The following is an 18300-nucleotide window of genomic DNA, read 5'->3' on the forward strand; positions in this document are numbered from 1 at the left end:
CTATCACATAGAAAGAAGGTATGCAGTTTAAGTGTTTGTCGATTCAGACAGTGTCTGAATCTATGTGTCTGGATTTTCTATGTCTGTGAGTCTATTTCTCTTTTGTGTGAAGATTAAAGTGAAAATGAAAGTGTTAGTCATGTCCGACTCTTTGTGATCCCATGGACTGTAGCCTGCCAGGCTCCTCTGTCCATGGAATTCTCCAGGCAAGAATACTGGAGTGGATTGCCATTTCCTCATCCAGAGGATCTTCCCAACCCAGGGATTGAACCGGGTCTCTTGCACTGCAGGCAGATTCTTTACCATCAGAGTCACTAGGGAAGCCTGGTGTGTAGATTAATTTGTAATATTTTTAGATTCTACATCTAAGTTCATCTTTCACTTTTTCACTAGAGTTATGTGTTTTTTTCCTTTCCAGCTCTAAACAATAATAATTAACAATAATGTGAGTTTTAGAAACATATGTGTAGAAAGTTCCATCCATTGTCTGAATCAACAAACACTTGAATGCATACCTTCCTTCTGTGTGATAGGCATGGTGCCTAGTACCAACCCCAGCTGTTCGTACTGAGGCTGGCCCAAGATAACACAACCAGGATGGGACAGGCTCAAACACAGTCTTCTCATCCTTGACTCTGGTTCCTTCCAGCTCTTGCAAGGTGGGTCCCTAGGAGGCAGACCCTGAGATGCAGGAACACTCTTGGGACCAGAGCCTATAGAAGAGGAGGGAAGGAAGCAGGATTGGGCAGAGGAAGAAGTTGAATGACGTTGCAGTTTTAACAGAAATCTTAAGAGTTCTCAACATGGGATGGCATTCTGGAACTGCCTGCTTTTGAAGTAAGACTGATAGCTAAAGTTGTCTGACTGTAGCTGGGAGCCTGGTGGGCTGCCGTCTATGGGGTCGCACAGAGTCGGACACGGCTGAAGCGACTTAGCAGCAGCAGCTTCCGTATCAGGGTGGGAGAGGGGGAATTGGTGAATTCTGCAGTCAGGAAGCAGGGGTCGGGGTGGGGGCATTCCAGCGTTCACCACACCTCTCACTGCTAATGTTCTCATTGCTGGAGGTGACCGACTTGATTTGCTGGCTTGAGCCTTAGAATAAAGGGATGAGAGCTCATGGAGAAACAGCCGAGTTCTTGCAACCAGGACCTTCACCCCAGGTGGTGGCAGAGCAGAAAGAGGATGGAATGAACCTGGTCAAGTCCCACCAGACAATTGAACCAAGGCCAAGGTCATGTCAAGACAGGCAACTCTGCTTCCTGCCTCAGGCCTTCCTTTACAGGGGCTGTCCCGTCTGCCTGGAATGTTCTTCACTTGGTGTCTCTGATACATGTGACATCCTTTATGCTGTCTCCTTGGGCCCAACCTAAGTAAAGATCCTGGAGATGCACTTGCTTAATATCCTGAACTTGACCTTTGTCACATTGTCCTGAACTTGACCTATGGCCAACTCACTCTATGGTCTGTTGGGCCATATTTATTCAATGTTTCCTTTCCTGTTTTACTGAAAGCCTCATAAAAGCAGATAGTCTTTTTTTTTTTCCCACTGTGTAATCCCCCATATCTAGTGCAGTTGCCTGACACATAGTAGATGCTCAATAAACACTTTTAAACTGTTTCAATCAAAAGGAAAGGGGACACATCAGGTTTCTTTGTTTGCAAGCAACAGAAAATGACACTGGCACAATTAAGCAAAAAACAAACAAACAAAAGGACTATGGGAAGAAAGCGGGGAGCCCCACATAGAGACCAGGGGTGAAAATGGGGAACACCATCAGTTCTGAGAGTGAGGGATTAGGGAGAGAGTGGGAAGGAGTGGTCATGAGGCGGGAGCTGCTGGACAAAGCAACCATTTTTGATCTTTGCCATTCAGTTCAAGAGTCAATTTCCACTGGAAGAGTAAGGGTCTACTTGGTTCAATCTGGCTCAAATGCTGTTCCCCTGCCTGGGAGGGGACAACTGACAAAACTCCCACCAAACTATATCCAAAAGAAAATTGGAGGAGACTAAAGATAGGAGGGCTTCCTTATTGGCTTGGTGGTGAAGAATCTGCCTGCCAATGCAGGGGATGCAGATTCAATCCCTGGGTGAAATTGAAAGTTCTTGGTGAAAATGAAAAATATGTCTTTTATTTTTACTTTAAAACAGAAGGAACTTTTTGGCCAACCCAATACATTAGTTTCACATCCTGAAGGGCTGAGAAGGAAATGGCAGTCTGCTCCAGTATTCTTGCCTGGGAAATCTCCTGGACAGAGGAGTCTGGCTGGCTACAGTCCATGTGGTTGCGAAAGAGTCAGACGTGACTTAGCGACTAAACAACAACAACAAAAAATAGGAAGTGAATTAAGGGGAGCACTTCCTTGTAGCTCAGACAGTAAAGAATCTGCCTGCCATGTGGGAGAGGTGGGTTTGATTCCTGGATAGGGAAGATCCCCTGGAGAAGGGAATGGCAACCCACTCCAGTATTCTTGCCTGGAGAATCCCATGGACAGAGGAGCCTGGTGGCTACAGTCAGTGGTATCACAAAGAGTCGGACACGATTGAGCGACAATATAACACAGTACAACAAAGCAAAAAAAACATTCCCATGTATGAGCCAGAGGGAGAAAGGAGTGTCTTGATTACCTGGGTTATCAGGGAAGAATCTATGAAGGTAGGTGGGAGTCTACCTGGTCTATCTCTTTCCCAGTGAGAGTGTTATGGCCGCCATCCTGCTTCTACTGCTCTACAAAATTCTGAGTCTTATGTCTGACCTCTCTGAATACAGTCAGCACACTTAAAATCTGCAATAACTTCATTTTCTGTATCTCCTCTGAGTCTGTTTCTATCGTCTCGTGTGTCTCATGGATTTTGGTAATATAATCTGGTCTCATTGTGTGCTTGATCATTTTTTGTTAAGTTTCAGACATTGTATATGCACAATTATAGAATCATTTAAGGACTATAAGGATGGCATCTTTTCTCAGAGAGAATTTATATTTGTTTCTTAGAGGGAGTTTAAAGTTGTACCAATGAAGGAGCAACCTAATCTGGTTTTAGGGTTGGAGATGATTGGAGATGGTTGGAGATGTGTGAAGACTCACCTATCTCCACACTTTCTGTGCAAGTTCAGCCCTTCAGGATCTGAAACGAATGTATTAGATTGGCCAAAAAGTTCCCTCCTTTTTAAAGTAAAACTAAAAAACGCATTTTTCATTTTCATCAAGAACTTTATTGAACAGCATATTCACTGTTTTGTTTCACTGAGTTGAGTTAGTTGCTCAGTCATGCCCAGTTCTTTATGACCCTATGGACTGCAGCCCATGAGGCTCCTCTGTCCATGGGATTTCCCAGGCAAGAATAGCAGAGTGGTTTGCCATTTCATTTGTTCCACTACCTTCTGCCACTTTTCAGGCAACTTCATAGTTTCACCTCTCCCAAACTTTTTATCTTTTTTGAGCAAATAACTTTTCCAGGTGCCTTTTACTGTCTTCCAAGAAGCTGAATTTTTTTTTTTTCCATTAAGAGAATTTCGTAAAGATTAAAATAAATGGAAGGTGCAATGTCTGGTGACTACAGTGGATGAATCAGAACTTCCCATCCAAGCTATACAAGTTTTTGCTTGGTCATCAAAGAAACACGCAGTCTTGCATTATCCTGATGAAATATTTTGTGTTTTCTGTTGACTAATCCCTGACACATTTTGTCAAATTCTGCTTTCAGTTCAAATTAGGAGCGGTTTTTGTTGAAATTAATTGTTTGGTTTTCCAGAAGGAACTCATAATAGAGGACTCCCTTCTAATCCCACCAGACACTCAACATCACCTTCTTTGGGCTTTGGTGCAGTTGGAGGTGGTTCATTTCGCTTGCCCATGATCTCTTCCATTCTACATCATCGTACAGTGCTCACTTCTCATCGCCTGTCACAATTTGTTTTTAAAATGGAGTGTTTCATTACATCTAAGTAGAGAAGCACATTCAGAAATAATAGTCAAGGTTTTTTCGTTTATGTGGAACCCAAACATCAAAGTAATGAACATAACCAAGCTGGTGCAGATGACTTTCAACACTTGATTTGGATATTTTGAGTATATTGGCTCTCTCCCATGTGGTACAATGTTGACTGTTCTCAGCTAATGTCTCAGTTTGAACTCTGTCCATTTTAACAGGTCTACCCAACCATGTAGCATTATCCAGTGATAAATCTCCAGGATGAAATTTTGCAAACCATTTTTTACACATTTGATCAGCCACAGCACCTTCTGTAGTCACGTCACAAATCTTTCTTTGCATTTTGGTTGCTTTTTTACCTTTCTTGAAATAATCAGGCATAATATGCTGAAAATGTTGCTTTTTTTCCTTCCACCTTTAATATTAAAATGGCTACAAAAAATTCACCAATTTTGATAAGTTTTTAAAAGTGCATGCTGATATGACAGCCGTCAGAATACAATCTAACAAAATTGTTTTGAATGAAAGTAAAGACAACTAAGTTCTGTTAGAACCATCTTGTGGAAAAATAGAATAGACTTTTTGGCCAACCCAATATTAGCACATTACTAGAGGTTTTCCTTTTCAATTATTCTTATATTCCAATATTTGTTCCTTTAGCTCCACAGGCTCTCAAAGTGCTGCTGTCTGCAACCCTCAGCCACCTACCTGTGAGACACCTACTGGAAACATCTGAGAGTGGGTTCTTTGTTAGATCAGGCATTCAAGAAGCAGTGTGTGCGTGCTAAGTCGCTTCAGTTGTGTCTCTGGACTCTTTGAGGCTCTATGGACCATAGCCTGCCCAGCTCCTCTGTCTAGGGGATTCTTCAGGCACGAATACTAGAGTGGGTTGCCATGCCCTCCTCCAGGGGAATCTTCCTGACCCAGGGATCAAACCCACGTCTCTTACATCTCCTGCATCAGCAGGCAGGTTCTTTACCACTAGCACCACCTGGGGAGTCCTTTCAAGGAGCAGACATCCTGTCAAAATCAAACCTGCAAGGAGTTGATTGAGGGCAATGCCCTCCAACGAAGGAAAAAAAAGTCAGGGAAGATGGGGAACGCCTTCACATGGACATGTCTGACCCCTGTGAAGTAAGAAAAGTCTCAGACTTCAGGCCAGGTCTCAGGTGGCTTCAGCCAGCCAAGGGGGAGTCCTTGAGCCAGCATCTGCTGGTTCGGGAGTCCCATGTCACGCCATGCTAAGAACCCCTTCATGTTCCTTCACTGGCTGGGAGTACCCATGGTAAACACAGCCAGGATGCAGACATGACAGTAGATACAGAGGGACAGTGTTGGAGCCTATCCTTCTATGGAGAGAGGCCTAAGCAGTCCATCATCATGTTACCACAGCTCTATACCAGCTCATGAGGCCAGCATAGAGAAAGATCATTTGTTACAGTCTGTGAAATCATATTTTTAACCCCAGGCTGATTTATCTACATGCAGAAATTTGGGTTGCAATGGTTACAAATTGCAAAACTCTTTTGGGGGTTCAAGAGTTATACTTAGTTTTCTGGGCTCCTTTATCCAAAACTGAGGCACCTCTATAGTGGAGGGCACTATAAAGAAGGTCCTATAGAGGTCCTGGAATTGTCAACAACCTGTGCAACGATGGTCAAAATGAGGTGTTTTTTTTTTTTTTTTTTAGCCTCAGAATATGGAAAGATAATAGATTGTTTGCATTTCTTTAAATGGGTATGGAGTTAGCTAGACTGATAAAGGAGAGAATATGTGAAGGAACCCAAGTAAAAGAGGGGTCACAGCCAAGACCCCCTACTCCAGCTGCTCGGCTGTCTAAGGAATAGGAAAAACTATTCACATGCCAGAGATTTCAGAACAATGGTAAAAGGAAGGGCTTTAAGGGACTGAAAATCTGAACCAGTGTGCACCTGGAGTGACATCACAGGTCAGGGACCGTCAGTTCAAGAATTATTTGTTCAACTCGTGCTTCAGGCACATCAGGTTGGGCTTGTCTCCCAGCTCGCAAATCTAGGGTGACCCCGGAAAGTGTGAGACGTAAATACAGGACAGGGAAGGGAAGTGGGAGTGACTTACCGAACTTGTTCTGTCAGGAGGCGATGACAACCAAACACACAAATAGCATCTCTATTAAAAAGTTTAGCTAAGTTCATGCCTGACAGATCGCTAGCTGGGAGTTCAGGGTGCCATTCTCTGATCCTTTGAGGGTGACATTGAAGAGACTGTCCTGTTTGTCTCTCAAGCAGAGGCCTCTGCAAAAGCCAGATTGCTGGATCAGACGTATGATCGTTCTAACTTCAATACAATATTCTCAAGTGAATGAGTGAATGAATGTGAGGGAATTCCAAGGCAGCTGTTTACTCCTGTGGTTGTACTCCCTTCAGAGCATCACACTTCTTTTTTTTTTTTTTTTCGCTTTTTATTTTGTATTGGGGTATAGCCAATTATATGGAGAAGGAAATGGCAACCCACTCCAGTGTTCTTGCCTGGAGAATCCCAGGCAAGGGGGAGCCTGGTGGGCTTCCATCTATGGGGTCACACAGAGTCGGACATGACTGAAGTGACTTAGCAGCAGCAGCAGCATAGCCAATTAACAATGCTGTGATTGTTTCAGGTGAGCAGCAAAGGGACTCAGCCATACAAATACATGCATTCATTCTCTCCCAAACTCCCCTCCCATCCGAGCTGCCCTATAACACTGATCAGAATTCCATGGAGCATCACAGTTCTGTTAGTGTCACAGGGCTCTTCCATCCAAAAGACAAATGTCATGGGCACCTCCCAGAATTCTTCATTTGCTCAGCTCTAGAGGACCCTGAAGGCCACCCCGTTTGTGAGTTTCCTCTCATGCAAGATGTTAAACAAGAAGCTGGACCATCTAGCAGAACCGAAGTTGTTGCCGCCTTTTCCGAGCATGGGGTTCTAACCTGTAGAAAAGGAGCAGCTCTGATTGAAGGGATGGTGGGGAGAGGACTGGGGGCCAAGTGTGGACAGCGGGTGGCCTGTGCCGTCCTCCTTTTCCATCCTCACTGAAGTCCCCGTGAGTGGACCTTCTCCGGGCACCAGACATCCGGCTTGGTACCACTGTGACAAAGGAAATCAGTGTATTTTGAGTTGGACTGGGTGATCAGGGACACACATTCAGGACTGCATGTTTGACTGTGTGATTATGAATGCCACACCACGCGTGGCAGTCAGAATTCTCTGGTGATGGCAGACAGACTTCTCAACAAGGTGACCTGCACAGAGCAAGAGTTTTGGAGTCAAAAGACCCAGGTTCCAGTCTTGACTTACTAGCTTTGTGACTTCGGCAAATACCTTTTCCAAGTCTCAGTTTCCTGGTCTTTACAATGGGGAGAATAAGAATGCCTCCTCCAAGAACTGTATGAAAAAGGAAGGACCAGCTAGGTTGTCTTGGCCTAGAAAGAGCAGTCCTGCTCACACAAACTCTCCAGGAGCTCTTGTCTGGTTTTCTGATGGCCCTTTGTGGTTTGATTCCAAGCACTGCCCCCAGACCTCCAAATTGGGTCGCTGACTTGAAATACACATTAAGCCCCAGTGTCAGTATTTCCTGGGGCCCAATGCTGACAGTCACCCCTTGACTCAACCTATACAACCATGGGTCCGAGATATCAGGTCACTCCTCGGACTGGCCTTTCAGGACTCTGGCTGTTGGAGGTAGTGGGGGAACGGGGGTGTAATGGCAGGTAGGCTCGAGGCCCTAAGGCCTGCTTGACTTCTGATCTGGCTCAGAGTCACCCTTTCTACTGGGACTTGGGTTCTGGGCCAGACTCAAGCTGAAAAAGCCTGCAGTGACTCCTCACGTTTCACCATAAAGCCTTCTGCCAGTCAAATTTGGGCAGCCCAGTTCCTCAGCCAAGGAAGCTCCTGTCCTGACCACAAGCCACTGTGGGCTGTCTTTAGGTCTGCGGAGGACGGCAAGCATGTGGGAGGCCAAACAATGGCCAGGACACAAGGGTGAGCAGACAGGTCGGGCTCCCCAAATGAGTCCTGGCTGCCCAGGACAATCAGAAACGACACCATGGAGAATCCACTACGGCCAACAGCAGGGAGAGCAGCAAGAGCTGTCAGAGGAGGGGGTGGTGGCCTGAGAAGCAAGAGACAGGGGCTCTGGTCTCATTGGGTAGAATCCAGCTGTCACCATACTTCATGGTTTCCTCATCAGCAAAAAAGAAAACCTTTGATAAAAAGATCCCATAGGTTCATAGGAAAGAACATATGAGTACAAGAGCTTGAGTCACATGTGCTCTATTTACTCCCCAGTGGCCCCCATATGGGCACGTGGTAAAGCGGAAGGAAAGATAAGGCTTCCAATCTGGCTTATTTGGAGAAGAGACCCTCAATTCCTAAGAACTCAACTGGAAGCAACACTTATCACACTTGCTGCCTTATCACACTTGATGCTAACCAGTACCTCACTGATAGCTATAACACATGTTCTCGTAATTCCTGATCTCAGTGGATAGGAACACCTTCTGTTTATTGTGAAGGTGTTAGCAGGAGTGAAAGGGTGTGGGTAGCAAGCCTTCGGAAAAGCAGGTTTGTCAAGCACCATCACCGTGGACGCCTGGTAATTTAATCTGCAGAATATCAGATAAGCAAACAAATCTCTTAATGGGAGGAAACAAAGTCTAGGCTCAGCAAACCAAGAAGAGAGATTGGGCAGCTATTAAAGAGCCCTTTCCTCTCCAGAGGCCATCGTTTCTATCTTCTTGCTGATAAAGAGATTGAATCAGGCTTTTAATTCTACCTGGAAGAGGATGCGGTATTTCAACCACATGTTTCAAATATGGAGAAGCCTGACAGGAAACCAGAATCACGGAATTTGGCAGAAAGGAGGTGGGAAGACAAGAAGCAAGAATCCCAGGGATTCAGGGAGAGAATCAAAGGAGCCAAACATACGCTGCCTCTGGGCTTAGCTTGGTGGGCTTTGGAGCAGGACAGGGTCCCAGCTGGTGGGAAGGGCCCATGGGGAGCATCTCCACATTCTCCCTCCAGCCTGCACCTGGTCTCTCCTCAGTGGAGGAATTTCATGACAGTCCAAACCCATTTCACCATCATTTGATCAAATCACTTATGTGAGAATTCTTTATATATGTCTATGCCAAGTATGCATCTTATCAGGCTTACTGTTTCAGGCCTGTCTTCAGAATATTTTTGGATGTTAGGGAACCAATGAATAATAATAATGAAGAAGATGATGATCAGTTCAGTTCAGTTACTCAGTCGTGACCGACTCTTTGTGCACCCATGGACTGCAGCATGTCAGGCCTCCCTGTCCATCACCAACTCCCGGAGTTTACTCAAACTCATGTCCATTGAGTCGGTGATGCCATCCAGCCATCTCATCCTCTGTCATCCCCTTCTCCTCCCACCTTCAAGCTTTCCCAGCATCAGGGTCTTTTCAAATGAGTCAGTTCTTTGCATAACGTGGCCAAAATGTTGGAGTTTCAGTTTCAGCATCAGTCCTTCCAAGATGATGATGATAACAGCTAAATACTGAAAACTCTCCCAAGCACTTTAAATATATTTTCTCACTAAATCCTCACAACTGCCCCCTTAGTATAAGTGGTATTATTCTCACTATTTTGCAAGTAAGAAAACAGAAGCTTAGAGTTGAAGGAAATGTGCTCAAGGTTTCAAGGTGACAGTGGTGAAGCTAGAAGTCAAATCTAGAACTGCTTGCACTCAAATCCATACTCTCAGTTAATATACTTGACGACGTAGCCAATGGCTGGCAGGAGTATTTAATAAACATGCTGGTGTGTGGCAGTCCATGGTGCTGCAGAGTCAGACACAGTGCAGCGACTGAACAAACCTCCACAAGTGCTCAGGTCCCTCCAGCACTGTGTCTCAATTTGTTGTTGCTGTTTAGTCGCACAGTCACGTCTGACTCTTTGTGACCCCATGGACTGCAGCACACCAGGCTTCCCTGTCCTCCACTATCCCCCAGAGGTTGCCCAAACTCACGTCCATTGAGTCAGTGATGCCATCCAACCATCTCATCCTCTGTCATCCCCTTCTCCTCTGACTTCAGTCTTTCCCAGCATTACGGTTATTTTCCAGTGAGGCGGCTCTTCGCATCAGGTGGCCAAAGTATTGTAGCTTCAGCATCAGTCCTTCCAGTTAATGATCAAGGTTGATTTCCTTTAGGACTGACTGGTTTGATCTCCTTGCAGTCCAAGGGACTCTCAAGAGTCTTCTCCAGCACCACAATTCAAAAACATCAGTTCTCTGGCACTCAACCTTCTTTATGGTCCAACTCTCACATCCATACATGACTACTGGAAAAATCATAGCATTGACTAGACGGACTTTTGTCAGTAAAGTGATGTTTCTGCTTTTTAATACACTCTCTAGGTTGGTCATAACTTTCCTTCCAAGGAGCAAGAGCCTTCTAATTTCATGGCGGCAGTCACCATCCACAGTGATTTTGGAGTCCAAGAAAATTAAATCTGTCACTGCTTCCACTTTTCTCCCTTCTATTTGTCTTGAAGTGATGGAACTGGATGCTATGATCTTAGTTTTTTGAATGTTGGGTTTTAAGCCAGATTTTTCACTCTTCTCTTTGACCCTCATCAAGGGGCTTTTTACTTCCTCTTCTCTTTCTTCCATTAGAATGGTATCATCTGTGTATCTGAGGTTGTTGATATTTCTTTTGGCAGTCTTGATTCCAGCTTGTGCTTCATCCAGCCTGGCATTTCACATGCTGTACTCTTCTTATAAGTTAAATAAGGAGGATGACAATACACAGCCTTGTTGTACTCCTTTCCCAATTTTGAACCAGTCAGTTGTCCCATGTCTGGCTCTAGCTGTTGCTTCTTGACCTGCACACAGGTTTCTCAGGAGACAGGTAAGGTGGTCTGGTATTCCCATCTCTTTAAGAATTTTCCAGTTTGTTCTGATCCACACAAAGGCTTTAGTGTAGTCAGTGAAGCAGAAGTAGATGTTTTTCTGGAATTCTCTTGCTTTCTCTATGATCCAGTGAATGTTGGCAATTTGACCTCTGGTTCTAAATGCTCATATTAGGGACTTTCCTGGTGGTCTAGTGGTCAAGACTCTGTGCTTCCAGTTTAGGGGGCCATGGGGTGGATCCCTGGTTCAGGAACTTAGATCCCACAGGGCTGTCAGCAAGGTTCCCCAAAATATTAAATGCCCACAGCAACCCATAGCTGTACTATTATTGTCATTCTTTTAAAAATTATTGTTATTATTACAGAAGAAAGCAGTGAGACTTGAGAAGTTCAGTAACTTGCCTGGGAAATTCAAACAGTAGATTTTGGATGCAACCCCGGGGCAGCCTAACTCCCAGGCTCACACCATGACACTGAGTCACATTTAGAACGTGCCCTGACTCACGGACCCAGTGGAACACACACCGTGTTGCCAACAAGTGGAATTTCCAGGGTAAATTCTCTCTGTTTGGCAAGTTCAATTTTATGTTTTAACTGCCTAGAGCCTTTCCCACATGAGTAATGCTTGGCACCTGTTGATCACCAATAGTATAGATCTTGCAGTTTCTCCTCTCCTGGGCTTGAAATATTTTCTGCCCATCCCCAGTAACTTCCCAAGTGCCAGTCCTGTGTGAATTAAAGGATAATGAGCTAGACACCCGCCCACTCCTGCCCCCATGAAACTTTGTTTAAACTTCCTGAAATCATTCTGTGGCCAACTGCATACTTTGCTACTATTTACAACCCTGTCAGGATGTGAGCCTGTCACTGCTGCTGCTGCTGCTAAGTCACTTCAGTCGTGTCCGACTCTGTGTGACCCCATAGAGAGCCTGTCACTAGTAAGGGCCAAGTTCTCAGAACAATGCTAGTTTTTTTTATTTTTAACTGTGCACAGTCTTAGATGCAGAAGTTGGCTTAGCTTCCCTGCGGCACGTGGGATCTCAGTCCCCTGTTCTTTTCAGTCCCTCAGTTGTGTCCGACTCTTTGCGACCCCATGGACTATAGCATGCCAAGCTTCCCTGTCCTTCCCTATCTCCTGAAGTTTGCTCAGACTCATGTCCGTTGAGTTGGTGATGCCCTCCAACCATCTCATCCTCTGTCACCCCTTCTCCTCCTGCCATCAATCTTTCCCAGCATAAGGGAAAGATTCTTTTCCAGTGAGTCAGAAATGGCAACCCACTCCAGTACTCTTGCCTGGAAAATCCCATGGACAGAGAAGCTTGGTAGACTATAGTCCATGGGATTGCAAAGAGTCAGACACAACTGAGTGACTTCACTTCACTTGCATTAGAAAAATGTATTAGAGCTCATAAAGTATTAGAGCTTCAGCTTCAGCATAAACCCTTCCCATGAATATTCAGGAGTATTCACCACAATTCAAAAGCATCAATTCTTGGGTGCTCAACCTTCTTTATGGTCCAATTCTCACATTTGTATATATCGTCAGTTCCCTGACTGGGGATCAGACCCATGTCCCCTGCACTGGAAGACAGATTCTTAACCACTGGACCACCAGGGAAGTCTGAATGCTGGCTATTCTAAGTCAAGACTATTCTAAAAGGCTTTGGGATTTTCTGACACCTGGTCTCCATTTGTCTGAAAGTTTCCATCTCTCCCAGGTTCCCTTTCCCCAGTCACAGCATTGCCTCACCCCTCCCAGACCTCCTACTCTTGAAAAGGCCACTAAAGCGTTTCTAATGTCCGCCTCCATTTCCTGCAGCATGTTTGAATGTGAGTTTCCTGGAGTCTTATCAGCATGAAGAATCTGAAGTCTTTTCTGGTGTTCTCTGCCTACCTTCCAAATCCTCATCAAGCCCTCATAATTTGATTCCAGATTAAGAAAATAGCAATTTTGCCGTATAAATGAAAGCGGTGTGCCCAAAGGGTGTCACAATTTCTTTGTCCTTGTATTTTGTATAATGCATTATCCTCTGCCATTTGAGGAAGAAATTCCTTTTCCATCCTTAATCTTTTGTTTATTTTTCATTGTTTTTGTCCACTTCCAAATGGCCATTTACTTTCTTTCTATAACAATGTTTTTCCTTTTTGAACCAGGACTTGGCTAAGCTTTAACTTTCTCATCTGTTAAGGAGTTGGACTAGGTCAGGGCCGGAAACCTTTTTATGCAAAGGGTTGAATGGTATTTTCGGCTTGTGGGCCATGAGGTCTCTATTGCTGTTTTTCAGTCCCTCAGTCATGTCTGACTCTTTGCGACCCCATAAACTGCAGCACGCCAGGCTTCCCTGTCCTTCACCATATCCCAGAGCTTGCTCAAACTCATGTCCATTGAATTGGTGATGGCATCCAACCATCTCATCCTCTGTCATCCCCTTCTCCTCCTGCCTTTAGTCTTTTCCATCATCAAGGTCTTTTCCAATAAGTCGACTCTTCGCATCAAAATATTGGAGCTTCAGCTTTAGTATCAGTCCTTTCAATGAATATTCAGGGTTGAGGTCTCTACAGCAACTACTCAAGTCCGCCATTGTAGTAGGAAAGCAGCCACAGACAATACAGAAACAAGTGAGCGTGGCAGTGTGTCAATAAAACTTTATGTGTGGTCACTGAGATTAAAATTGCATATAATTTTCACCTTTCATGAGATACTCTCTTGCCAACCATGTAAAATGTAGAAGCCATTCCTAGCTGTGGGATGTATAAAATCAAGCAGTGGGCCAAGTTTGTCCTCAGACTAGATGATTCTGTTTTCCTCCTTAATCTTAGCATTATGATATTTCAGAATTGGTGGGTGGGGGGAGGGCTTTAGTTCGGTTCAGTTCAGTCACTCAGTCGTGTCTGACTCTTGGTGACCCCATGAACTGCAACATGCCAGGCCTCCCTGTCCATGACTGTGAACACGTTATTTGAATGAACATATAAACTACTTGCATCTATAAAACACTAAAGAGTTTGCTTTTTTGTTGTTGTTATGATTAAGGTCAATTTAGACAATGGCTTAAGTTGACTTAGAGCAATTTACAGATACTCTCAATTTGTGACAGCTGAATAAAAAAATAAGTAAAGTCAATGTACCTAAAAAACTTTCTTGGATGAATTGAATGGAAGTACTAAATAGAATAATAATCTCACATATATACAAGCACACAAAAGGAAAAAAATTGGTACGTCTCCTAAAAGGTAAAATTAGCACAAATAAGTCAAAACCTGCCCCTACATAAGCTGTGTACAGAGTATGCCTCTTCTATCCTCCAAGAAGTCCTACAGAGTATTTGTGACAAGAGCCTGATTTTGAAGCAAGATTGATTCAATCACAGAGCAGCCAGCTTAAAATATGAAGCCCTATTTTAAAATCTATCAGTCTTCATCAAATGGATTGACCAGGCAATAAAAAGGGACTTCCCTGATGGTCCAGTGGTAAAGAATCTGCCTTTCAATGTGAGGGACAGGGTTTGAGCCCTGGTCAGGGAACTAAGATCCCACTGGGCAACTAAGCCCACACACCACAACTAGAGGGGCTCTCAAGCCACACTGAAGACCAACAAATAAATAAAATTGTTTAAAAAAAAAGATAGGTTATCGAAACACCTGTCCTTTCCCTTCCCTGTTTATCTGCTAACAATGGGTTAAGGGTTTTAGAAGGGGGTGTGTGTGTGTGTGTGTGTGTGTGTTCAGGTGGGGACTGGATAACTGCTTTAAAAATTCAGTGTTTCCATTATCATCTGTAAAATAGATAGCCCATGGGAATTTGCTGTATGACTCAGGGAACTCAAACCGGGGCTCTGTAACAACCTGGAGGGGTGGGATGGGTAGGGAGGTGTGGGGGAGGTTCAAGAGGGAGGGGACATATGTAAACCTATGGCTGATTCATGTTGCTGTTTGGCAGAAAACAACACAGTTCTGTAAAACAAGTATCCTTCAATTAAAAAAATAAATTTAAAATTAAAGAGGAAGACGCTCAGAGACATTAAACCCTTCAATAGTGAAAAAAAAAACCCAAAAATCTGTGCTTCTCCTTCCCTTTTTGGTGCCCAGGAAGGCAGGATAAGAAGGAATTTCATTTAAAGTAGCCCATGATGACGAGTTTTAGAAAGGTAGTAGAAAGAGGAGAAGGTGGCCCAGAAAGAAAAGACTGTTCCAGGATTCCCATCTGGAACTTGGTTTATGCTTCCTGAATCTTCACACTATTTCTGCAGTTTCTCAACTTGCAGGAGAGTCCCTGCCTTGGCAGCCAACTCTGGCAAGTGGTCCAGGGGGAGACCCTACAGCAAAGAGAGGGCAGAGAGACCGCGAGTAGCTTTCCGGATGGCTCACATGTTCCCCTTGCCACCCTGCTGCAGACTGCTGGCTCATTCACCTTCCCGAACTCTGCCCCGAGCCTGTTTGCACGCACGCCTGGAAAGAAACGGAACTGCCTCTGGCAGTGGCAGCACCAGTGATGCAAGCTCGGGTCTCTACCTACCAGACCCAAAGGTGACCTCAATCCTAGCCAGTCAGATGCACGGATGCTTCCAGCCAGAACGCGGGTCCCCCCATGTGTGAACCTGCTCTTGCAGGTGCCAAACCATTTCTTCCTCTCCCTGGAGCTTTCAGGAGTTCAAGTCTCCATCTCACAAAAGAAAAGGAGCTGGGCTTTTTACTTTGCAGAGGAGGAAGTGAGTGGCTTGGCTTTTCCTCTGCGGGTAAAGAGGCCTTGACCTTGGCTTATCGTCTCCTTCTGTTTCCTTAACCACACGCAACACACAGTCAACCCCTGGAAGGTGGATTTGGGCATCCCACATCCACTCAGGTAGAAGTCCTAGACATTCTCATTTTCTGCTCACCTGGTCCATTCTTGGGCATGTTTGACTCCTGACCTCTCAGTTTTATCCCCCTTTTCCTACCTATATCTCTAGATCTTTTATACATGTTTGTTAATTATTTCTGCCACCAGTATTGGGTGCAGCCATGTGCAGGCACCGTGCCATAGCTGGTGGAGACAAGATAAAGGAGGTCTCTGTGTGTCTGCAACTTGGGATGAGGCAATGAACAAGGTAGTCAAGAAATAATTACCTAAGTATCCACAGCCTTACTGTGTGGTGAGCGCTGTGAAGGATATTTGTTCACTAAATATTTGTAGGGAGCTACTCATGCCAGGCTGAGGACACAATGGTGATCATCAAGAGACACCCCCTGCCTGTTTTCATGGAAATAGACCATTAATCTCACAATTGCACTCATAGGTGCTACAGTTAAAATCTCAGGATATAATAGGGTAGTCAGGGGTGGCTGCTGGGAGGCAGTGGTGTCCAAGCAGAGACCTGAAGCCCAGCTAACTTGCTTGGCTTCTCTGCCATCTACCCAGGAGTGGGTGTGATGTCCCCGGCCTTTTGCTGTACCTGGTCTTCTTGCCAGGGAACCACTCGGACTAATCTAAGCCTTCCCCTGGGATCACTCCAAGGTCCCTGATAGTGGATTTCTGACACGTGGACCATCCAATTGCTTCAGCTTTGCTCACCACCTAGCACAGGGCCTGCCCATAGTAACCATTCAGTGAATATTAATATTTCATATAAAGTGAAGAATTTCCATTTCTTTAATAACTAGCTCCACTCCTCTGTGGCTGGGGGTCTCCTCTCACCTTATCATCATATTCCTTTGCCCTCTGGGGACAACTCGTGCTAGCTTACTTCTATCTTCTATAATTATCTTGCTGTTATTGCTGTTTTTGTTGTTTAGTCCCTCAGTCGTGTCCAGCTCTTTATGACCCCATGGACTGCAGCACGCCAGGCTTCCCTGTCCATCACCATCTCCCGGAGCTTGCTCAAACTCACGTCCATTGAGTTGGTGATGCCATCCAACCATGTCATCCCCTTTTCCTCCTGCCTTCAATCTTTCCCAGCATCAGGGTTGTTTTTTTTTTTTTTAACTATCTGCCAACACAAGGCCAATTGCTAATTTACATTTCAGCCTCTGGGCTGGGTATCTCATTACTTTCATGAACTGAAACCCGTAGCAGTCCTTCCTTCCTGGCCTCTGTTATACTTGCTTCAGCAGCCCCTAGATTTCCTGGCCTCTGTTTGCACAGCTGGAAGATTAAGCGGGAGGAATACGCAAGGCTTCAAGGATTTGCAACAGTAGAAGGCTCAGAAGCGTGACTGCTCGCTGGGGTAGAACTTGGCTTCCCGGTTCTCATCTCCCTCCAATACCTACTCTTCTCAGTCTGCACTCACCTGAAGCATCAGTTGGGCCTGGTGAACTAGGAAGCGTTCAGAGCCCAGGAACAGGAAGTTCTGATTGCAGGTCTCCTCCCAGGGGGCATCTGAGCAACTGCTTAGTGACCATTGCACCTTGGCTACAAGAAGAGCCAAAAAGAGCCAGAATGGAATCCTCATTAAGACAATTTGGAGACACTTGGCAGAGTCGAAGTTCAGGGTCAGTGCTCAGCGTGGCTCCTAATAAACGTCTTCGAGCTTAGCTGCTGAGGAAGGGCAAGGAGCTTTAGGGCCCTACCGGGGAGGGGCTACGGGAGGGCAGTGCTGGGCAGCCGGCCATCTGCCATCACTGGGAGGCCATGGCCCAGCCTCGCTGTCTGTTTTGCAGCTGTTTTGTGATGTTAGTCTGCAGTGGGAACAGGCTGCCGGATCTGACCCTGCTCAAGTGGTCACCGAGTTCTCCTCTCGGGCGTACTTCTACTGACTGACAAGATTCTCAAACAAATGGGCTATACCCTGTCTCCTGCCAACCACAGATGGGCACTTGCCATGGGCAGTGCCATCTACCTCTACAAGGATTAGATCAAGTGCTGCTGCAGCTGCCGATCTTCAATACCCCCTGAAGGCAGTTCACAATCAGGATCGAGGCATTCTGTACTCTGGAAAACTGGCAGATCTGTTCTGTCATAACTGGTTAGGTAAGAAGCAAATCAAATCAAATCAGTGAGGTGGAACTAGGTACTTAGGTTCCATTTTGTTGTAAGTATAGTTTATAATTTCTCTTAATTCAGTTCTAAAATAACAAAGAAAATGACCAAAAGTTTGGGTTTGCAACAGCTGTAAACTTCCCAGCGGAGCAAAGGGGAACTGAACACTTTTTCACAAGAGTTTCACAAGCTGAAGAACCAAGAGACAATTGAATTCCTAGGTGCAGTGGTAAAGAATCCGCCCACCAATGCAGGAGGTGCCAGACATGCCAGTTTGATCCTGGGTCAGGAAGATACCCTGGAGAAGGAAATGGCAACCCACTCCAGTACTCTTGCCTGGGAAATCCAACAGACAGAGAGGAGCCTTGTGGGCTACAGTTCATGGGGTCACAAAGAGTCAGACACAACTCAGCACATACACTCTGGGTCAAGTCACAGAGCTGGTTGTTGTATATAATCCAGACTACTATGTACAAATGAGATCATCTAGAAAACCAGAAAATATTCGTTACCTAACAT

At 45.2% G+C, this 18300-nt stretch overlaps 1 long non-coding RNA gene across 2 annotated transcripts in view; it reads right to left on the reverse strand.

The window, feature by feature from the left end:
• The window catches only part of LOC129560147 (uncharacterized), a 32489-nt gene extending 14946 nt beyond the window's left edge, over positions 1 to 17543 (reverse strand). The window contains exons 1-3 of one of the 2 annotated variants that reach the window (XR_016039336.1): positions 17093 to 17543; positions 6028 to 6203; positions 516 to 3939 (exon numbers count right to left, since the gene is read on the reverse strand). This is a non-coding gene — a long non-coding RNA (uncharacterized LOC129560147). The remainder of the gene's footprint in view (positions 1 to 515; positions 3940 to 6027; positions 6204 to 17092) is intronic. The other variant, XR_008686704.2, reaches the window with a different exon arrangement.
• Between the last annotated feature and the right edge of the window lie 757 nt (positions 17544 to 18300).

This window comes from Moschus berezovskii, chromosome 16 (genome assembly GCF_049115385.1).
Source record: "Moschus berezovskii isolate FMDL1 chromosome 16, NW_MosBer_1.0, whole genome shotgun sequence".
Taxonomy (NCBI): Eukaryota; Metazoa; Chordata; class Mammalia; order Artiodactyla; family Moschidae; genus Moschus; species Moschus berezovskii.